This window comes from Protopterus annectens, chromosome 7.part0 (genome assembly GCF_019279795.1).
Source record: "Protopterus annectens isolate FY-2018-M chromosome 7.part0, PAN1.0, whole genome shotgun sequence".
NCBI lineage: Eukaryota > Metazoa > Chordata > Ceratodontiformes > Protopteridae > Protopterus > Protopterus annectens.
Window position 1 is genome coordinate 446,449,224 of NC_056739.1, and position 24,075 is coordinate 446,473,298.

At 37.1% G+C, this 24,075-nt stretch overlaps 1 protein-coding gene across 1 annotated transcript in view; it reads right to left on the bottom strand.

Annotated features, from left to right (window-relative positions):
* Positions 1-24,075, bottom strand: part of TNK1 (tyrosine kinase non receptor 1) — a 368,229-nt gene that overhangs the window by 135,421 nt on the left and 208,733 nt on the right. The window lies entirely within an intron of this gene.

The window sequence follows — 24,075 nt, forward strand, 5'->3', positions numbered from 1 at the left end:
CACTCTTAAAACCCCTGTGCCAGTGTAAACTGCCCCCAACACGCTGAATCTAACAATTAAAAATGCCTTCAACATTTACACTGCATGGATCAGGCAATCCCAGGACAAACGTCAGTTCTCAGGACCCAAGGCAAAAACAACTCTACCACAAAACCAGGAGAAAGCAACCCAAGAAGAAAGGAAATAAAAAGAGAAGAAAAAACAGGATAAAGGAAAAAGCTACTAAAAAATATAGCTAAAATCAACATTATAAGTAAAAAAATGAACTCTCATAATATCATAAAAAAAAAATGACACTCTAAAAAAAATCATATTATTTTAGAGGAGAAAAAGGACTCAGAACTATTATGAAAGACAATTATGAAAAAATGACTCCAAATTAAATGACCTGAAAAACACTACTGCTGACGGCATTGTAAACAAATCACTGCCTAGGTCCTCCTCCCTCCCCCAAAGAGGAGATCCCTCCCTCCCCCAAATATCCCCCCAAACATCTTTCCGCCCCCCAAACTGAGAACTGCCCCAGCACAAAACTCAACACAGCATAAATGGGACCAAACAGTGTGCATCCATGTGTGTGACTCCTCTCCAACGAAACAGGATTCACAGGATCCCACAAGATGGTTTTACACCTCTTAGCTCAGCCTCACCAAGGCTGAGCGTCCAAGAAAGTGGACCCCTGCCCACTCATCCCCTGTGCAGCCAGGAGGCACCCTGACCACACCGCCTATTGCTCTACAAATTGCACAGCTTGACAAGCCTTATATCAAAAATCATAATGGGGCTCATAAAAAGGAACATAAGGAACTTATTTACTTTGCAGTTTGGCTTTGTCAAAGGCAGAGTTTGCCTCTTAAAGGCAGATCCTATTTCTGGTTGACTTTTTTTTAGATTGATGAGGAAAGGCAGTCCATTGAGCCTACCCTACCGACGGCAGCCCCACGATACAAAAGGCTCCTCAGGGTATACCTACCTCACTCATCAGTAAATGAAAAACTCCATACATCACAAATACATCACAAGATGGGTTGGGTGACAAAACCCACAGGGTCACAGTTGCTGGAGCCATGTCAGACTCAAAGCCTGTCTGTCACAAAGTGTCCCACCAAGCAAGATGTCACAGGGCTCAGCGGCATCTACTTCTTCTACTTTTTCTGAAGTACACACAAACATACAGGAGGAGATAATTGATGAGACAATGTTTGGACTGCTAACATACACTGTTCGAAGGCTCACAAGAAATCAATCACATCAGCCAGCTCAGACAGACTGCATGAAACGCACAGCATGATGCCAGAGCCAAAGCCAAAAAAAAAAAAATGCATACATATTTGGGAAAAACAAAGGTTAAAGCCCACATTTACCATAATCCACTGAGCACAGAAAGAAAAATCAGGAAAAGGGGGACCCAAGTTGACAGTAGCTTTTAGCTTTAGGTTCATGTTGCATGTTGCTTTAGGAAAACCTTCTAAAACCTTCATATCGCCCACCTGGATATTCACTCATCTATCTATCTATCAAGGTCGTCATCCTGTACTCATCACTCATTCATTAGACGATTGATTGACAATGCCGCCCGCTCGGAATATCTGACCAGACACCTGCTGCAAAAGAAAGCCACAGTTCAAAAAAAAAAAAAAGGAAAAAAAAAGTCATCTCATGCTATTATGCTGGAAAGAACTCCAGAGAACTTCTTTCCCATACCGCTTCCTCCAGTCAGAGGTGACTGACATGCCTGATATATAAGCCAATATTGATGCCAGATTTGATGAATATGCTTCACCTCAAATCAAAAATTTAGATCCTCAAGAGGGAACTTGGACACTGAGCCTTGGGTTATAGTACGTGGCTGCGTGGCAGATTCATCACAGATTCATCACTCCCTGCTGTGCAACAAAATGTGGAACAAAATCCCGGCACATGTGAGGCTCGCTGGCCTTGTTCAAGAAGATCTTGACCAATGGAATGGGAGATCACAGATACCCCAAAGTCACTTCAGTGTCACTGCTTGACAGACACACAAAAAGAAAATATATAGTTTTTTTTTTATTCAAACTAAAGGGGTGGCGAAAGCCACATAACTATGGGCTAGGCTTATAAATGCCCTTGGGCAGATAGCTTAGTATGAACCTATGAACCTATCTAAACATCTACATCTTGTTTGCCATAATAAATAAATTCCCAAAAGGATAAGCTTCCTTCTGATCTCAGGCTTGCTGCCACACATCCTGCTCTGCACTATTACAGTCTGAAGTGCAGCAGCCACTAAGTAACCTTGCTCTATAGTGCAGCTCTTTCCATTGAAGATTCACTCTGTATGCCAAAATAATAACAGAATATTGGAAACCTTATTTCTAAAATTCTTACTGAGACCACTGTGATCTAAAGTCCCTCATTCTTTGGAGATGTGAGGTTTTGAATAAAATGCTAGTGGCCCTGTATTTGGTAAGATAGACTGCCATGGCCTTGCATATTTAACCTGGAGTAGTTTCTGGTACTCTCTCAAGGCTGAAAGTTGTTTTAAAGTTATCCTGGAGAGTACTACATTGCAGTCAGTACATTGCAACACCCTAAGGATGCATGTTCACTCCTTTGGTTGTCAGCAAAGTGCCACAGGCAATGTTAAATACATATTCTGCAGTGCTAGGGTTACTGATACAACAGTAAATAAAGGAAGAGGTGCCCTTGAGATGGGAGAGTATAGGCAGTGTTCCTGAAAGCAAGTTCAATACTTACAGAGAGCAAAGTAAGAAAGAGAAGCTGACAATATGCATTTAAAGCAACGGTCCTGAGCTACTGTGTGCAATGCTTTTTCTGTTATAAGTAAAAGTTACTGAAAACTGCGCAAAAACTGCCAATATCCCAGTCAACATCTTAATGTGTTGCCTTTTTTCTTTTCCTACCTTTTGCACATCAGGATATTACCTGTAGTACTGTTATGGAATTTCCTTCCAGTGGCTCATCTTACCTGTGCTACTGTAGTTTGTAATTTCCTTCAAAATGACAAATTTTCTCTGCTGATGTCACAAAGCATATCCCTATGATGTCAGCTCACGGAATAGCCTATGGATACATCCATAGAATTTAATGGATACACCACTGTGCATGTGCAGGTAGTTGCCTACCCATTAAAGTCTATGGATGTATCCAAACATTACGGGTGATGTCAGACAGAGATAGACTGAATTTGCTGGCCCATGGTTTACTAAAAACAAGTTTATTAATCTTTTTAATAAAAATCAACCCAGATAAATAAGGAATGATAAGAACACAAATGTATCATGGCAAATAACTCACCAGATACTGTGATAAACGTCAGAATGTTAACAAAACACTCTAAATAAACCAATATTTAAAGTAATTAACATATACTTGGAGAAAACATTTACCTTATACTAAACTGATTAAAACTTCTGGATTACTATCTCCTGCGGGGATACTTTTATACACCAACTCAAGCTTAACTGAGTGGTCTATTTCCTCCATTGGACAAAGATAAAGCACCTAACCTGTAAAACCATGCAACCACACAATAAGACACAAAGAACCAAAGGAAACTTGTGTAATACAAGCAAAACAGAAGGAAACCACCAGAAAATAAAATCTATAATTTAATTAATATAATAGTTGAGTCCTTTTGTTTTGCCAAATACAAAACTTAATCAGAACTGAATGACACAAGTACCACTCTTGTTTAAATCCTCAAATTAGCCAATCACATCGAAAAACTAATTTAAATAAACATTACATTTAATTATATGTCCAAAGCAAACCTTATAAACTGTGTAACATCCTTAACCAAATACACCTTGAAAAACATATCTCTATGAAAAATTCATCTGTTGATAAGATGTTAAAAAATAGTGTACAGAGATTTTTTTGTAAAACAATTTGTTTGTAAAACTATTTTCTATTTTAAATATAATCTCCTATTGCAACTTTGCTTCTGACAGTTTAAGCACAGGAAAGACTGAAACATTCTCTTTAATCCCTGGTGGGACTGTGGTACTTAACTTAAGTTGCCAAAAAAGTATTTATATTCAAGCCTTGTCTCCCAGTCACCACCTCTAGGACATGTACATATGCCAAACCTAAATTTGTCAATCTCTGCATATGTCACACTATGTTTAAAAAGAGTGTTGTGGACACATTCCTTAGAAATGTCACAGAAGTGTTCGTATATTCTTTTCCTAAAATTATTTTGTTTTTCCCACAATAGAAACCAGGACACTTAGAACATTTTATTACTTACATAACAACTTTACATAAACAGTTTCCATCTTGTAGTTTAGGTGTGATACCCTGTTCTTGACCTACCCTTATATGATCCCCCTCATATATGTATGGGCAATATTTACAATGCCCACATTTCCTGTTCCCTTTAAATTTGTATAGTTTGTTGATGAATCTGTGTGTCATTTTCCAAAATTCTTTTCATGTTTTTAGATGTTTTATAAAGAAAATGTGGTCTGTCATCCAAAATAGAGGGATGATTGGGATAATTCTTAAAATGCTCCAGTTCCTTCCAACTATCTTTTTAACAATTTCCAAACCTGTGTTGTGTTGAATAACTAATGCCCTTTCATAAGCACCTTTCGATATGGGATCATTTTGAAGATCGGTGTTAACGTCGCCATTCCCTGAAAGGGGTCTGTATTGTGTTCACCATTTTCCAAGAATTTCCTGGGATACTTCTTCAATAAATTTCGTTGGCTATCCCTATAACCTTGAGTTTATTAATTTATTGAATAAAAACTTCCTTAGGAGAAATCATATGGACTAATCTAATACATTGTCCATTAATCAAGATAAAACATCTCTTATATTGTGGGATTAGCCAATGGAGTAAAAAAATGCAGGACAAGAAAAATGTGAAGGACTGCTGATGTTCAAATCATGGCTTGCAAAGGATGGTATGTTTCCTCACAAAGAAGTGATTAGAAAATCGCTTGCTTTCTGATGCTACAGTGACAATACTGAATGCTTGAGACTTTTTGTCTTGTTTCGAGGAACTTCTCTTTCCCCAGTATCAAGCAGTTGATGTATATAAGTTTAGGGATGAGGGGCTTGCAGGAGGGCTTACCTTAATGCAAAAAGTTTGATTACAGCCTGTGTCATTGTGATGAAAAACACTGATGTATTTCAGTTGGCAGTGACTGCACAAGTGTTTTTTGAGTAATCAAATTCCACCATTAAAAACTTGAAGCTGCCTCATGTCACTGTCCACACAGACCCTCTACCACTGTGCGCATGATTCAAAACACAGAATTAGCAGCATTCTGTACAGTGTAACAATATGTACCCCCCCCAGAGTTTAATATATAATTAACTATCTTGTTATGGCTTTGCTATGTTCATCTTGGGTCTATATTAGAACATCGAAGTTTCACAACTTCGAATGTCCTAATATCGACCCCTAATCAGCGAACGATGAAAATAGCAAAGCTGCAGAACACTGAATTTCTTCCTAGGGAAGGAATTCAGTTGCCCGTTCCTGTGGCTTCGCTATTTTCAGCACTGTGGTGAAAAGTTACGGGTCGGGATCAGGTAAGTGTGCGATTGTGTGGATGTGAGGGTTAGGGCACGGGGTAGGTGAGTTAGGGTTAGGGCGCGGGTCAGGTAAGTGTGCGATTGTGTGGACGTGAGGGTTAGGGCGTGGATGAGGTGAGTGTGCGATAGTGATAGGCCTTAGGGTTAGGGTTTGGGTTAAGGTAAGTGGATAGCTAGTGGTGTATGTACAGTTTAGTGTAGGGTTAGATGTAGGATTTTAGGTGTATGTGTGTGGATTGCTGTTTGTTTGGTGTGCTTGTATTGTGTGTATGTGTGTCGGAACAGCAAATTTTTTCCCTGGGAAAAAAAATTTGCTGTTCTGCATGTTCGATATTGTCAGTGTTCGCTGAATAGGGGTCGATATTAGAACATTCGACGTTTTAAAAAGTCGATGTTCTAATATAGACCCATTCATCTCAAAGTGTGCTATGTGATTGGGCTTATTTATTTAGTTATTTATTCTGTTTGATGTAGATCCAGTCTCCCATTTTTATACATTATCACAAATTATTCCCTTAATAAAACATCTAACATTGTGTTTTTCTGTAGTAAGGCTTCCTTACTACCTAATTAAGCACCAGCAAATGGTATAGTTAATACCTGTTGCAAACTAAATATGGTATGCTTAAGTGTTCCATAACCTGAGGATAAGAACAGATGTTACCTTGTCTCAAATATGGAACTGAGATGTCCAAGGTGGAAGTAAATAAACAGAATAGAGTTCTAAAATTGTCCAGAAAGCTGATGAAGCGAGTAAGGGTATGACAAATTTGGGGGGTGAGTGGCCTAGATATGGTTGAACATGTAAATTAGGTAGAATAGAGTTTAACTGGTAACATGGTGTTTTATATGAAATTGTCATAATATACCACACAGAGACAGATCGAGAGAGAGACAGATAGATATATATATATATATATATATATATATATACGTATATATATATATATATATATATATATATGTATATATATATATATACATATATATATATATATATATATATATATATATATATACATATATATATATATAGAGAGAGAGGTATGAAAAGACAGATATTACTTGATAAGTGTAGCAGCACATGTGTTCAGTGAACAAGATCTCTACCTCATAGACTGGGATCTGTGATTCGTTCTTGTTGTCCAGCCACTGTCTGTAGAATGTTCATGTTTTCCCTCTGTCTGAAAACAACTTCTTCAGGTACTCTTGCCCCATCCCCAACAAACAAACAAAGAAAAAAACATACTGGTTTACAGGCTACTCTAAAAAAAGAGTCGACATATTGTATTTACCTTCACAGTTGAGGACAGAGTAGTAGCTGAAATAAGTCTTTAATGACCATGTCACTTAAACATATAACAAATAGCTCAACTTTGTAAGACATTAGTATTATATGCAGATGCATGGGTATAAATAGGATACCTGCACTATGAGGAATATACCACTCTTCATCCGTTTAACAAGATTTATGTCATGCAAGAGGTGAACAACTGTCACTAGGAATACTTGTGTAAAACCTAAATGGAATTGTGCAGCCAACACCTCAAAAATATGAAGTTTCACAGTGACTGTATCCTGTCATGTGAATGTATTTTTGTGTTTTGGAAAATGCAGATATGAGATATAAGGACATTCCTGTATACAGTGTGTATGCTTCTATGAGAAATTCCGGGTGCTGTCTAAACAGGGACTCTGATACTTGAATTGTTTTCATAGTTTAAATTTAAAGGTTGCCGGTTGTTGCAGCTGCTGGATGTTGGTGATATCTTCCAAACCGGCAGTAGCACCTAAAACCTAATTTTGGTCTTGATAAATTTATTTAAAGGGGCCTGGTGATAAGCAATGGCTGATATAGGTTCATAGGTTTTTGCTATACCTTTGGCCAAAGGAGAACATTGAGAAGCTCAGCCAAATCACCCATTACTGCGGATATTCAGGTCTGCTCTTGGGTTATCTTACATTTTAACAGAGCAATGGCTTCTGGGAATCTCTAAATCATCTACAAAAAGGACCACATTAAAACTTGGGTGGTCAACAGTGATGTTAATAACACATAAGAAGATTAGTGCCCAAGGAGGAATGCCTGAGAAACTCATTGGTCAAAGTTGAAGGATCAGATAAAGCGAAAGGTTCAGCAGATACACAACAGATAATGGGTGGATAATACAGGTTTTAATAAATGTACTATACCATCCATCAGACCCTAGGTTTTATTAGGGGTCAGTTTTTTTTTAACTTTGTACTTGCTCACACACCAAGTAAAAGAAACTAATGTGTGAGCTAATTCTACTGGGGGAAATGGAAACTTCAGTAATTGCTGGCAGTTTATAACAATGTTTTTTCAGGTCTATACATTTCACTTAATAACTTGGTGAGCACTTTAAGGTCATAAATGGATTGGCCAGGGATCATGATGGAGATAGTATTATGTCTGCTGCTTTTTCTGTAAGTAATCTGAGTAAAGATATTTATTTTAGTTCTATTTGCAAATCCCTCTGTAAGCTAAGATTTTACAGGTTTTACTAACTTTACACTGTTTTCAGTGAAGGCAGACTTCACTGTTACCTGGTTGTCCATGAGAACTTCAGAAGTTACTTGCTTCCTTTATTACAGATGAGAGCTCCTAGGTCATCCAGAATGATGTCTGACCATGGATTTTTTAATACAGCTAGGGGAGCTGCAACACTTCACCTGGACCAGAAGAATTTTCTGCAGGTGTAACACGTACATCTTTCTGCCTGTAAACTGGCTTCTGTTTAGCTTGGATGAGGGCAAGATGAAGAGTATATTCTAGTCCTTACATAAAAGACACTGTTCTGTATTTGGAAGTTTGGATCTTTTACTGTCAGGGTACAATACCAGACATCTTGTTGATTTCTAGATATAACGTATCTCTGTGATTTCTTTATCTGCTTTCCGTATGGATCTTGATACAGATTTGACAACCACAACTTTTGTTTTATGAAATCATCTTGCCTGGTAGGTCATTGGAGCCATGAACCCGTTCAACCTGTCCTGTAGAATCTTATTTATTACATTCACAGTAATAGACAAAGCTAAAAGGTCTGGCACCATCCATCTCTTTAATGACACTGCTGGATGCACCCCACCTCAGATTTTGATTGACACCCCAGGTTCTGTACAAAGTATATGTAGCTTTTTTCATATTTTTGGTATGTTCCTCAAGACACTGAGGATTGAAGTCACTAAAAAATGACATATAGTTGAGTTTCATACAACATATCCTTTAGAAAATGGATGTCAACAGAAATCATGTTATTCTAGCAAGTTTCTACATTTATAAGAGCAATATATGCCCCTATTTTTGGGCCTTTGCCTAAACCATTATTTTAGGCTTTGTCCAGATTCTTGTGCAGAGAGGTTGAGAGGTATGATAATGAACCTTATATACACAGGTTTCATAGGTCATAGGAGTTCCAAGCCTCTTTAGTTTGATGACCATCTAAGTCTTGCCAATATCTATCCTCAGGATTTACCTCCTTTCTCAAGGAGGGACATACCAGTTAAGTTTGGGGTAAACTTGAGAGCAGTCATTCAGTCATCTAGGTTTACTTTGAAGGAAGATATTGAATCACGTTGCTTAACCTACAGAGGAAGCCTATTTCAGAGGTTTGAAGTGCTGGGTGATGACTCTATCTCTGTTGTGTTCTGTTTAACTGCTGGTGAAAGTTTCTATCTCTATTTCTAATATTAGCTGATCTGTTTGACTTACTGATATGGGGTGGGGTGAGGTGGGGTCAAGGTCCACCAGATCTTTTCATCCATCCATCCACAACCCCTTTTTTCCATTTTTGCCCATGGAGTTGGGGTGTCACTTCAACAGTGATAATCATCTAGAGCCAAGGTTTACACCCACCAGGTGGCTAGCCCTGCCATGGTAGTTCATTCGCACCACACACCCGCATGCACACTCACACCTATGGCCAATTTAGAGTGTCCAGTTCACCTATTGCATGTCTTTGGAATGTGGGAGAATACCAGAACACCAGAAGGAAACCCACATGAACTCAGGTAGGATATGTACACTCCGCACAGAATGCAGACCGGCCAAGAACTGAACTGGTGAACCTCTTGCTGTGAGGTGACAATGGTATACACTGCACTACCTGTAAGTAAGTGAGGCACAAATCCAACTTCAGAAGTCTATAAGACACAAAATACAGGGACAGGGCTTTCAGTCTCTCCTGGTAACTAAGGTTCTTAAGACCAAACACTTTTTTGTTTGGAACCCCTGGGGCTTTTAACTTTGTTGATATGTAGAGTGAAACACATACATAATGGTGTGTTGTACTCTATAATGGGTCTGATAGTGCTGAATAAAAGGAAATAATAACCTCTTTGGATCTGTGCAAAATAACTCTGGCTATAAGTTTTCTTAAATAGAAGTATTTCCTGACTACATTTGCCACATGATGATCAAAGGAGAAGGAAATGATGTAAGTGCCCAGGTCCCTGACAAACTTTTTGTTTCAGTAAAGCTGTGTTTTTTACATTACATACGGAGTGTAATTTCTGTTTCCCATTCACCTGACTTCTAGATATATTCTTCTTAGCCTCCTCAAAGACAACTTTTTTTCTCCCATTGCCAGGCTGATTGTTTGCTACTTACCAGCTTCTCTTCCCCAATGTACTCTCTGACTGACTTCTGCTCCTCCATTAGACATTTTCACCTTCACCTACCTTAGTCATCACAAACTGCAGTGACATATTGTCCTTACCCAGTGGTTCTATTACCTGTTTTTCTAATGACATCATAGGTTTCTTACCTCATTAAAAATTACTAAATTAATTAAAATAGGACTAGAAATGTTACACAAAACATAGCCAAGGTAGGAATGACATGTTGATAAAAGATGACAGTTTACATAAGCCCTGATTTGGAGTAGTATCTCAGAAACAGTACTATTCGACTGAACTAACAGAAAAGTAATGCCGCAAGTCCAGTTCTTGTAACTCTAGTTCCATTTTTCATAATGAAATGTGATTTGGAATTCATTAATGTTAAATCATGATGCATACTGTTACTTCATACTGTGTGGATCTCAATATACACACTAAGATACTTGAAGGTTTTGATTTGTACATTATAAAGCCAAAGCAGATCCATAATTAAATATCCAGGCTTTCATAAAGTATAGAGATAAACATTAAGGAAAAGTGAAAAAAAGCATTAATCTTGGGTCCCCTAAATAACTTGTATAGGGTGCTGGAAGTTCTTTTTTTTTTCACATGCACTTTACATTTGCTGTTTCGGAAATTCTGTATGCCTGTACCCTAGATTAAAAATGTAGCGTTTTTATATAAGGGTGAAAGTCTAAAATGCAATCAATTTCAACTGCACATTGTTCAGAGTGATGGCATAAATGAGTGTTAGGTGGGCATTTAAATATATGTCTACAGCTCACACCTTCAACTGTAATAAATTTGTAGTGCATGGGGCACCATTATTATGCAACAAAACTGGCCAAAAAAACAAGCCTGTAAAGCACTTCTTCAGCATGAAACCCAACTGTAACTGTGTGTAACAATTGTTACACAAACCCAAGTACTATTAATATGGTAAGGTCTTATTGAAGGGACATTCTTTGATTCTCAATTGTCCTAAAATATATTGTGTCATTTACATGTGGAAATTTACAGACATCAGTCTGTAAGTAACTTTTTTAAAATTTAAGCAGCATTTAAAAAAATGTGCCTGAAATTTTCTGCAATTATATGTGCTTACTGTCTATGCAACAGCACTCTTGAAGTGCTTTATTAGCTTTTAAACTTCATGCACTGCAAAGAGCTATGATCAGCTCTCACCAATCATAACCAATTATTAGGTGTTCTGCTCATAATATAGAAGACTATGAGCGGATCGTCAATCCTAGCCAATTTATTATGAGTTCAAGACATGAATGCCAAGAAATTCATCTTGAGAGGTGAATATTTGGCATCAGTGTTAAGAACACATAATAATAGGTTAGGAATGGAGATCTTATTATAATTCTTAGCTATACATCCGTTCCATGTACTACTAGTTACAGAAAAAAAATTCAATAAGTTGTTTGCTGGAGATCACTGACAGAAAGGTAGTCTAACACAGTCCCTAACGTTTATACTCATCTTCCATTCATGTCAACTGTCCACTCTCTCTCCTAACTTATTTGACTTTTTCCAAATATCTTAGCATAATCACTGTCTTCCATGTGCTATAACATGGTTACAACTGGAGACCTGATCATAACTCTATGTTGTTAGGAACAGGATGATAGAGTGGTGCATCTCTTTGTGTTAGTGCCTCACAGTGCTTCATTCTGAAATTCAGTTTAAAGTTGGGGTGCATTCTGTGTGGAGTCTACATGTCCTCCTTGTGTCTACATGGGTTTTCACCAGGTAGCAAAATTTCTCCCCACATCCCAGATACTTCAAATTTTCCATGTGTGTGCTTGTGTGTGTGTGTGTGTGTGTGTGTGTGTGTGTGTGTGTGTGTGTGTGTGTGTGCGAATATGTGTGTTTGTGTATCTGTTTGTCTTTATATGTCTATCCTGTACTATCTGCCTTATTCCCATTCAGTGCCAAGAAAGGCAACCCTGAAACTGATGAAGCAGGTTAACTGGCGATTGAATACATACTAGGAACTGGTTATGTTTATTTATTTTGTAGATTGCTTTAAAGCTGAATTAGACTAAATGTATGCAAAGCTTGACTATTTAAACATTTGAAATCTTTAACTGACAGATTTTAGTAACTGGTCCAGTGAATTTTGAAAAAAAAAATCATACTAGTGATTAGCAATACTGATTTTTTCACCCCATAAACTAAAATACATATTTGAAGATTTTTCTGTTATGCTACATATGGTAGCTATTATGCTCATCTCCAGGACAGAGCTCACATGCAGTACATTTTATGCATACATACCATTTTCTGTTGCCCAGGTGTGACTCTTCTTCAGTATATGCTAAATCACAGCAATGTCTGACTTTCCATGCTTATGATACTTTTTGCTTGACTATAAGATGTAGATGTATTATACCACACTATGTTTGATCTTAAGCTGTATTACATTTCTAACAACTATTGTAACTATTTTGCAACAAACATGTAATCTCATGTTTATGCACGTACATGGGTGCGTGCGTGCGTGTGTGCGTGTGTGCGTGTGTGTGTGTGTGTGTGTGTGTGTTTGTGTGCTTACATGTGTAAAATAAATATATATATATATATATATATATATATATATATATATATATATTTTTTTTTTTTTTTTTTTTTTTCCTGCCATACGTGGACAAAATGCTTTTTGAAAAAGGAATGGAAATTCTAACTTTTCCATGCTCTATATACTTATACACAATAAAGTTTCAAAGCCTTTGTGTAAGAGACCCAAGTCTCTTTCTGTGGAAAAAAAAAATACTCAACAAACCAGCTAGTTCAGTTGGAAATGGACCCATATGTTATGATGGTAAAAGGGTGTGATGAAGTAATAATAGGAAGGAATGTAAATGCAGAACAAAAGAAGAAATGTATGCCTTATCAAACAAATAACTACAGAACGATACTGACTTCAGGCCAGCAAGATTATGCTAAACCATCAGCTGCTTGGACTTTGTCACCAGCAGATAGTGTAAGAGATCAAAGAGCTCCTCCCTGTTGTGGTATGAGTAGATACAGTGATCCATTTCTGTCAAAATCACCTGTTAATGTTACAATCTAAGCACAGCTCAGCTCTGCTACAGCTCCTGGGAAGCTATTACAGTAACTTCATGATAACTCTTCACTACTGCCTAAATAATTCCCCACTGTCATGTTCTCTGTTGTCGCAGTGCCCTGGGCAATTATAAGTTATATATTCTGTGATGAACACGTGGTGTTATTGTAAGTCTTTATGTGTGTGTGTGTGTGTGTGTGTGTGTGTGTGTGTACCTGTGTGTGTTTGGGGGGGGGGGTCATGTGTGAGAGGGAGCCTATGTCTGTGTGTGAAACTGCACCTTTTTTTGCTTACTCAGTAAACTTACCCTCAACTTGCATTACAAGGCCCTTTTAGCATTTCAACAATTTGGATTTTTTCCATCTACATAGCACAAGAAGGACAGGCATGTAATCAACTTACATTAACTGTAGATGTTTGAATCTGATAGTGTGGTCAATGCTTCATTCATCACATTAGGGAACTTTATTGCAAGCTGAGGTCTGAAATTTGGTCAGACTCTCAGAGCTGAGCACCCTTTCCCCTCGGCTTGGCATGCCATGTTAAGATGACATCTGCCCATGCAATCTTCTGCTCTTTCTTCCTCCTTCTCATTATAGAAGAAGAGATATATAGCTCACCTATAAGCAGACATGTAATGTGACAAGGATGTGGTTTGGACTTGGATTCAGTATGGAGGGGGATGGGAAATTAGTACCCACCCCAGCTGCCCAGAAAAGAAGATAAATGGCAGGATTCAGAACAGCAAGTGTCCACACATGAGCATTTACAATATGCCAGCTGTACTGTGTTCCTCATCTGTGTCACTGTTGCAGTCATCACATTGCTGAAGATTCCCAAAGCTGATCACAAAACAGTCTGGGAGGGAGAAACAGATGATTAGAGGAATATAGCATGTCTTTCAGAGTAGCTGAAGAAAACCCTACTCTTGTCATGGAAGTTATATCCAACATGTAACATTTGGAGAATTTATGTACCAAGGTCCAGGTAGCTGCCTCCAGTATAACCTAGGACCCCCTTTTAGAAAGGAGATTGTAGTAGATTTGGCCCAGCTGGAGTGTGATATGATTTTGTATCAAATAGGATTATCATGGACTTTGTGGAAGATAATGATACAATAGGTTATCCACTTGGAAATGCTTGGTTATTGACAACCATTTTTTATTTTCAGGAAAGCAAACAAACTATTTGTCTAACATCCTAAAATCCTTAGACATGACCACGTAGTACCTAATTTGTCTGTGGACATGTAGGAATGCAGGATCTTTTCCCATTTATAATGAGTGCTTGGATAAAGGACCAGTACTTGGACAGTCTGATTCAAAGCTAACCCTGTTATGACTATGGGCATGAAGGGAACTTAGTGTGCAGGGTGACTATATCATTGAGAAACATAAGAAAATACTGCTTGCACACCAAGGTTTGGAGTTCAGACTGACTGTGATGACTTCTGTTTTGTTTCAGGGCAACGACATAAGGTTGAGATCCAGGCTGACACCATTGCCTGTCTAAGATGCAGGATACATTCATAAATTGCTAAACTGCTGAACTGAATGTCAGGAGGGGGTCTAACGGCAGACAGGCAGGAATGACATAACGGTGCAGTTTCACAGAAATGTAAGCTAGGCCAGTGGAGAAATGCTTTAACAGCTCCTGAATGACCATTGATACCTTCACCCATACAGTGTGCGGGTTCCTCTTTCATACAAAAGGGAAAACCTCTTCCACTTTGCTTAGTAAGATCTCCTTATAATTAGCTTCCTAGCTTCCCTCATGATTTCTAGCATGTCCTGAATATAAAGGTGGTCAAAGTGTATGAGCTTTATTGTCCAAGTCGAAGTTGCCAGGGTCACAGAATACAAGTTGCAGTGTATGAATGAACCCCTGTACTACATCATGAGGTTCATATGCTATAGAAGTAAGTATGGAGTCCCCTTTGTCAAATGAAGTAGGTGGGAGAGCCAGTGCCTTCTGTGTCAGAAGGGAGCAATCAGGATAACTAGTGGCATGTCTCCTCCTTAATTTTCCTGAATAAAGCTGGAGAGCAACAGAACAGGTGGGGCATACAGCAACCAACTACTCCATTTCAAGGAGAAGGCATCCATTGCTCAGGTATTTCTGGAGTTAGTCCTGAACCAGGATTTCCTTAGCTCTCTGGATAATTTAAGTAGTTCATCCATATGACACCCCACATGTTAGTATTCTCTATGAATGTCATTATGTACAACATCCACTTGTGCAGATTTGCTGAGGTCTTACTCTGAAGATATGCCACAGGATTTTCCTAAGTAGGTACGTAGGTCATCCACTGGCAGAGACTGCATTGCAGAGTTTGTTCCCAAACCTGCATACATGATAAAAGTGGGCTCTCCTCTGTCTGCTTCTTGGTCTCTTAAGACAGAAGAGATACTTATTTGTATTGGTTTTGAGATTAAGTGCAGTTTTTAACCCATGGAGATTGCATTAGACCCACTGATCCCTTGTTTTGCTGTACCATTGCTGGGTGTAGAAAGCAAGGTAGTCACTTATTTTGTGGTTCTGAGGGAAGGGGGCATTGGATTGCACAATTTGTGGGGTAGAGATTATTAGGTAAAGAACGGAGTGGCCTCTGTCTTCATGCTGCCATTTCTTCCTCCGAGTGCCTTCTTATCTTTTGAGTGATTAACTTTGCCTTGACTTTGGTAGAATGATCTTGCTTAGATGGGCAATTCAGGTCATATTTGTGAAGGGGAGAATGAATTATGTGTCTGACAGACTCCATAGCCTCCTCCTTACCCTCAGTTTATTTTATTTTCTTAAACACTCTGAATGCTTGGGATCTACACTGCAGTTTCCTGTGTAACTGTCAATTAAGGAGTTGCATTTTTATATCCACAGGTAGGGAATAAGTCCTCAGCCAGAAATGTCTCCTTAAGGCAGACTCCATAATGACAGCCCTCAGTGCTACATTCACAGTATTGTATCCAGATATCTAGGCATGTTCCTCCCTCCTCTCCACCACAACCTTCTAAGATTTGCACGAGGACATACTCCTGATATTTCAAGATGTGGGTTTGGCAATTTAGAGCCCTAAAGGCCAAGTGAAAGAAGTTGACACCTTCTTCATATATCTATCTAGAAAACTGTTTTTCTTCAGTAGGGAGAGATTGCACACTGGTGCTAGTATAGCTCCTTTGGCAGATTCCAATGACATGGTATCTGGACCTACAATGGGGGGGGGGGAGTTGTAAAGACATCTGTAAAGGTCCTGTACATTGTAGAATTGGTCAGGTCTTCGGAGGGGTGTGAGACTGTAACAACGGTTCCAGGGAGGCAGCATTACATATGTCTAAGAGAGCCTCCTGGATTGGAGGAACAGCTAGTGTGTGTGTGTGTGTGTGTGTGTGTGTGTGTGTGTGTGTGTGTGTGTGTGTGTGTGTGTGTGTGTGTGATTACGTTTATACCGTATGTATCTGGCCATGTTTTTATTGTTATTTGCATTATCACCACTGGGGCCTGCCCTGTAGGGCCAACCAGGTTAACCATAAATAGAACAGAAAAGATTAGAATAGAAGAAAATAGAATCCTAGCATCTTCACTCCGCTGAGTGTCTTGCCTTACATCAAAACCTTCAGTGATACAAATGTCCTCTGTTCTTGCCTTTATTTTCCAACAGTACATGTCTACTAAAACTGCTTTTCCAGTGACAGGTCAAGGTATTACTCCTTCTTCATTCTATTGCCAATGAGCCGGGACATACTGCCCACAACTATTAGAATACCTTCAAACTAGCAATTAATTAGGACACTTTAAAACATCTCATAGGTAACTGAGCCTTTAAATGTGGCAATTCTAAGGCTGTTTACATGGTTACATTTCTATGGCACCTTCTAAACTGGCAGGACCTCGTATCTTTTTAAGGAACGAATTTGTCTCCATCTCAGTGATATTCTCTGTAAATGTGAGCACAGTGCATAATTTAAGCACATTAAAGTACACCCTAAAGTCTCTTTTGTATTTATGGGTATTGTATGAAAAAGGTACTAAATTAAAAGGAAAGATTTTGGATTTGTTTCTACTGTTATCCATTTAAGTCCTGTTTTTAATGAGAATATTTAATTTCCAGTTGTGTGTTTATTTTTTCATTTTATTTTTTGTGATCAGATTTACCTTCTTAATGTTCCAGGAAGAATCACATTCTGTTGTCTTGTACATTATACTAGCTAGCATATTATAGTGCATTCAGATGCCTATTTTGTTATCAGGGGTATTGTCTGCATTCTACTTAAACTCCAGCTTACTGGATATAGCATAGCATAAGCATTAGATAATTAAATATTTTGATACATTTTTTACTGATGGTCATCTGAACTTTGAATTTTATGTCAATGTATAATTTTCAGGTGTGACTAGTTTTCTGGCATATACATAGTTTTTTATATTTTTTGGATTATATTTACACTTTAGAAATTTCAGGAAGTTTCATTGTGTGATGTCAGTTTTTTTTCTATTGGTGCCTTTCTATGAGGTGATGGTAGTGGGAAGTTATAGATGTTCCTGGCTAGTAGCACTTGTTATTTTACTCAGTGAGAAAACTTTAGTGAAACAGATCTGGGTGTGTTTGGAGCTGCACTTTTTTTTTTTTTTTTACTTTTCTGGATCTCTGTAGCCTGTGGTGACTGTTTCCATGCCTGTTTGATGTTTAGTGTAGTTTTGTTGGCTCCTGTAGGATTTGGATTCTGATATTTTCAGATTGTTGGAATACTTATTCCACTGCAGTATGGCTTGGAAGCAGCTTTTAGCTTTAACTAAAGGTGTGGATGATGTTTCCCTGTTTTTCCAATGAAGTCCTTAATACTTCTGGCTTGTTTTTCTCTTGTAGGGACTGGCTCAAGTGGCACATATGCTCAATGTTTATATTTTTTCTGCTTTCATCTCTGCAGTTTAAAATATGAAGTATTTGAAAGCCTATTTGCAGGCTAATATGGATCCTTGAGGCCTTTGAATACTTACTGAACTGGGGGAAGTGAAAGTGACTATCTTCTCAGCTATGTGGGGCACAATTTGCAGTACTGCATGTAATCTGTTTATCAAAGCTTTAGTGGGGTTTATGGGATTTCTACTTATGAAAAACAAATAACTGAGCAGCATATTATGGTGGATAATTTTTCGTATAACCCTCAGTTTCAGACTTCAGAAGCATACTGACTCTCAAGTTATTGGATAATGAGTGTAAGGAATGCAAACTACACAAGTAAATGACTATCATGATGGGTTTTTCCTCTCTAAGGCTGTTACGTTTGACCTAAAAAACAATGTTCCAGGGCTAAACGTGAACATGGTCATATTATCAAATTTATTTTGAAGCTATATGAGACCTCAGCTTCAGAGGGCTCTTACAGAGACAGATGCTGAATCACTTGTAGGTTCATGTGATGAAAGGCTGTTTGTTCATAAAAAAAAACTTCCCCATCTAATGTTGAAGCTGCTGATTTTTTTAGGAAGAGGGATATTCCAGGACAAGGGGAAGGAGCGGAAGGAAACACAAAAAGACTGAGCCCACAGGAGATGCAGCTTTCATGAACTTGAACCATTAGCTTCTCATAAACTGAAAATTTTTAGTGAATATTGCAAATGTTTCTCTTTCTGATTCTGATACATTAAATGTTTAAGTTTTATATCCATGTTTCATTATTGTGTATCATTTGGTAGATGATTTGAAGCTGTTTTGTTCCCTTATCGTATACATTTTTTTTCATACTAAGGAAAGGGATGTAACCTCTAATATTAAGCCCTTGAACTTCATTAAGTATGTTTTCTCCATCTTACGTTCCACCTGTTCATAGGTTTTAGGAGATGGTTCTTAGACACATACATGTACATTCCAGGGATTTTTATAGGATGACCAGGGTGAATTTTAAGGGTAATGAACTTGAGTCATTCATAAAGTTACAAAATTATTCCATCATTATGACTAATGCCAACAAAAGTGGAGCAGTGGTGGTTTGGTACACTGTTACATCACACTGAAACCATGAAGCAATTGTCTATTTATTATCGACCTTTTGATCCTACTCATGAATTCAAATTTGTGGTTTCTTTCCTGGAATATTTTGAGCTATCTGGAGTAATTCTTAACATCTGTTAACTTATCTTCATCCCCCTATTTGTTATTTTCTCACCAAAACATCTTAGAATTGAACTGCCTCCTGCCATAGCTCCAATCAGGGACAAATTTCAACAGAATTAGGGACAAATCCATAAATAATCAAGGGACAATTACAGACACTTAAAATATTAGCACTATTAACTTGAGACATTGATAGAACAAGACAATGTGAATTAATACATGTTTTCTTAACAACATGAAGGGTATAACCCTAATTATTATAATTTTTAAGGGCAATTTGTCACCTTTTCTCCAAAAATCACCAGTTTTAAGAGGGATTAAAAAGGACCGACATAACATTTGAGACAGAATCTGGGACTCCCCAAGCCATATAATCCTAGCAGACCTTTTGTTCCCAGAAATGGTTAATTAACTGACCCACTTTCTGTTTCTTATACAAATGCCTTAAACTACTGCTTCCTTGTACCATGTCTCAGCTGCAAGACACCACCCACTTTATAACTGCTCTCTGTGTAGGTAGAAGGGCTTTGGTCACTCTGTACTCTGGATTTCAATTCACTGTATACTTCTATCCCCCATGATGGTGGTTAGACTGCCCTTAGATACTGGCTCTATGAATATGATTTGTATTAGTTTGAGTTTAATGACATTTTAGTTCAGTTAGCTGAGCTTGTTTAACTCCATGTTTTCTATTTATGGTTTTTACTACTTAGGGGTACTGCCATGAGCGCAGTATTTGCACCTCTACATGCTGATATTTTCATGGGATATTTTGTTTTTTGAAAAAGTTTTTATTAGATTTTAAATAAATAAATTAATCATGACAATAATTGTATATAGAAGTTTATGAGCATAAAAAAAGAACAATGTGAACGAGAACAAACAAGAATAACTATTTACAAGTGTCTACTACCAATGAAGATTCTCAAAATATTCCAATACATCACAATTGATATGAATATAGTTATTTTTATCAAGAAAATCTTGAAATTTGTCCTCATATTAGAGTAGGAGGTGATTCTAGTAGATTTTGATTTAATGGTGAAAATTTCCAGATGACATACTTTGGTTGCAATATTTGTGAATTCTTTGAAAGAGGGTGTAGCTTCATTCTTCCAATTCTTGGTTATAACTTTCCTCACAATTCATAAAATGGATCATAAAGAGGTGTATTTCATTCTTTTAACAAACAGGAATAGAGGTATTAAAAAGAATTAATGACTTAGATAAAACAAAACTGTCCCCAAATAAAGCTGTAAAAAAGATTAATGTTATTCCAATAAGGTGTAAGTACCACACAATCAAAGAACACATGTTGCCAATATGCTTTACACTCCTGTTTACATCTCCAACAAATTTGCTTCTTTTTAAACATTAATTCAGTTTTATGAGGTATGAAGAAAAATCTATGCAAGAATTTCCAAATAAACCATTTTCATATAAGATAAGTTGTCTGAAAGATATTAAAAATTATTTTTTATCCTCTTCATCTGGAGGTCTGTTATTCTTCTTCTCCTTTTGGCTTTTCCCATTAGGGGTTGACACAATGAAACAATGGTCCGCAGAACGATTGGCAGTGGAAATTTACAGTGTCGAGTTACCAGGCCTGCACACAACCTTCCACAGAAGGCACACACATGCACACATTCACACCTAGGGCCAATTTAGAGTTTCCAATCCACCTGCAGCACGTCTTTGGGATGTGAGTGGAAAATGGAGCACCTGGTGAAAATCCACACAACATGGAGTACATGCAGACTCTACACAGAAGGCATTCCAGCTGAGAATCGAACCAGACAGCCTCTTGCTATAAGGTGACAACACTATTATTAATGAGAATAAGATAGTTCCAATAAAATAAAATTAGAAAAAGGTTCCATAACTAGAGTGAAAAGCAGGGGGTGAAAGGGGACATCTTTGTTTAGCTCCCTTCAAAATGTGTATTGAATCAGAAGTAAAAGTACCTATTTTAATGTACAGAAAACAATTGTCATAACAAAGATTTATAAGATGTGTAAAATTACTTGAAATATTACATTGCTGTAAGACTAACAAAAGATATTTCCAATTCAGACTCTAAAGCATAAGTAATGTCTAGACTCATTAATGTTAGATTCTCTTTAATTTTGCTTACGTAGTCAATTACTGTGCTTATTTTTTTGATATTGTCATAACTACTTCTATTTAGAATAAAACCAATTTGGTCCTCATTAATCAGGGAAGGTAGAATATATTTTAATCTATTAGCATGAATTGTCATGAATAATTTATAATCTACATTTAAAAGTGAAACAGGTCTGTACAAAGAGCATTCAGTTGGATCTTTGTTAGTTTTTAAAATTGGGGAGATTATATTTCCAGGAGAGAGGAAATTTTATTAAGTCTTTAACTATAGAAAAAATGTTGTGTAATATGTTTAAGGTGTCTTTAGGTAGTAACTTATAGAGTTCTGGTATAATTCCATCATTAAAAACACAAACCAAATGGAACCACTGGTAGCTGCATAAAAAACTTTACTGACATTTTGGTACCTCAGCTCAATGCCTTCAATGGAATAAATTACATCACACCATGCAAACAATTAACAAATCAGATGTTTAAAGTACCCGTACTGCTTGCAGCAATGCATAAATACAAATGCCATAAATAACAAACCAATAAATTTAACACATGTAAATAAATATTCTACCCAAAATCATATATTCAATATTTAAATTAATATCTACATTTGAACCTCTAGGAATTAATGTCTTATAACTTAATATGCACTTACTTTCTAATTCCAACAATTTTCATGTAAAATTCCTCCCACTCAATAAATGTGATTTGTCTACTTTTTCTTCATGTGAAACTAAGTCCACAAATGTTAATATGAATATAGTATTTTTTCTGACTTTAATATCTCAAAAATGGCTGAGAATGTTTTATTTAAAAGTACTAAGCTTGTGCCGATGAAAATTCCTTCCTTGGCAGATGTTGTACTTGAGGTTAAACCTTTCTGTCATAAATTACATTCAAGGGTGCATTTTCATTCTCAAATGTAACCGGTTGTTATGCCTTCTGAAATGGACTTAAATTAATCTTTATTAGATGTATCAGTATATGAAAATTAATTTTGTGATTTTGTTGAAGGGGAAAATGATGCATTCGATGTGAATGATGAAAATGATTTGGCCATGGATTATGGTAAGCTATCCGTTCCAAAATTGCCCAATAGTAATTTATTCATGCCTCAAAGAAAATCACCTTTATTGATTAATTTTGAAAATGTTTTATGCAGAAAAATTTAATGTGAATATTTAAAGTTTGTTAAATTTGAAAATAAGTATAATTCAGACAAGCAGGAATGGTTAGTTTTGAATGAGCTCAGGAGGGTTAATGATAAATATATGTGTTTGCAAGCAGACAAATGGGGGAACTGGGTTATGTCCAGGTCACAATATAATACAATGGTTTATGACCTAGTATTCAATGAGGACGAATATATGAAATTGGTCACCAAGCCAATGTCACAGTACAATTCTATGTTGTTGGACATTTTGGAACGAGGAGAAAGATTAGGTTTTTTTGTCCTCACATAATGTCAAGAAGTTGTATATTTCATGTCTCAGGGATCCCACATTCCATGTTATACCCAAGATTCATAAAAAAAATTAATTGAATCTCCAGGCAGACCCATTTTATCTAGTTGTGGTTCTTACTTGGAAAATTTAGGCATTTTCCTGGATAGTTATTTAAAAAGGTATCTAAGGAAAGTTTCTTCACATATTAAAAACACAAATTAATTTTATTCATTGATGAGAGGAATGGAGTGGAGGGATGATTTTACTGGGCTACAGTAGACATTAAGTCCTGCATACCAACATCAAGAGAAGTGGGGTTTAGTAGCAGTGGAGAAGATGTTGGGGGAAGGTCTTCATACCTCTTTCCTGGTGAGGGTTTTGGAACTCGCCTTAAACAATTACTTCATTTTCAATAGAAACATTTTTCTTCAAAAATACGGAACGGCAATTGGGGCAAATTTTGCCCCTCTTATGCTATTATTTTCATGTCCTTTTTTGAAAATGAATGCATGTACCCAACGGACTTTTTCTCAAAGTGTGTTTTAAGGTATAAGCGTTACATTGATTACCTTATTTTATCTCTAGAGGTGATACGAAAGCTATTGAAGGGTTTATGGAACAAATGAACAGCAATCCATTTGGCTTGGGATTCACTTTTTCTGTTAGTAGGCAAGCCGTACAGTTTTTGGACATAGAATTATATGTGGATGGTAATAGCATAGTTTGATTCAAGCCCTTTAAAAACATGACCATAGTAAATAATTTTTTTACATGCCAGCAGCTCCCATCCCCCACATCTGTTAGGGTCTCTACCATATGAAGAGTTTAAACATATTTATGAACATAATTCTGAGGAACAACTGGTAAAAAGTGAGTTCAGACAAGTTACAGAAAAAATTGCTGCAAAGAGGTTATCATGAAGCCTCCATAGAAAAGACCAAGAATATTGTAACGTGTGGGGAGTTTAATATTATCAGCAAGTCTAATAGGAGTAGTTCTTGGAGGGAAGATATATTTGAAAATAAAGGGGATAGTATATTTTTGTTACAAAATGTTACCCTTTTTCTTCTATGATGAACCAATTGGTAGAGAGTTTATGGCAAGTGGTTTGTTTAGATGAAGAATTGGGGGGG